Here is a 436-nt window from a genome sequence, read left to right as displayed (position 1 = left end):
GCTCTAGAGCGCAGGCTAAGTAGTTGTGGCACACGGGCTTAGTTGCTCCGTGGCATGTGGGATCTTCCCGAACCAGGGCTCGAACCCATGTCCCTTGCATTGGCAGGCAGATTCTTAACCACTGCGCCACCAGGGAAGCCCGGGGCCAGATTCATTAATTGGTTGACTGACTCATTCATCCACTCAAATTTTTACTGAACACTAAGTCTGGTGACACAGTGCTGTACACAACAGTCAAAGATTCCTGGTCTCACAGAACTTACCTTCTAGTGAGGAACATGGGCAAAAACACATAAACAGATCAGTAAATAACAAGACTAAGAAATGCCATGAAGGAAATGAACAAGAGGTCAAACCAGAGAACATCTTTAAGCTGGGTGTTCAGGGAAGGCCTTTCTGAGGAGGTGATATTTAAGCAGAGACCTGAGGCGTTAGA

The sequence above is a fragment of the Lipotes vexillifer genome, unplaced genomic scaffold, assembly GCF_000442215.2.
Source record: "Lipotes vexillifer unplaced genomic scaffold, Lipotes_vexillifer_v1.1 scaffold75, whole genome shotgun sequence".
Lineage (NCBI taxonomy): Eukaryota > Metazoa > Chordata > Mammalia > Artiodactyla > Lipotidae > Lipotes > Lipotes vexillifer.
The sequence above is the reverse complement of the archived record's forward strand: the minus strand, read 5'-3'. Positions refer to the sequence as shown.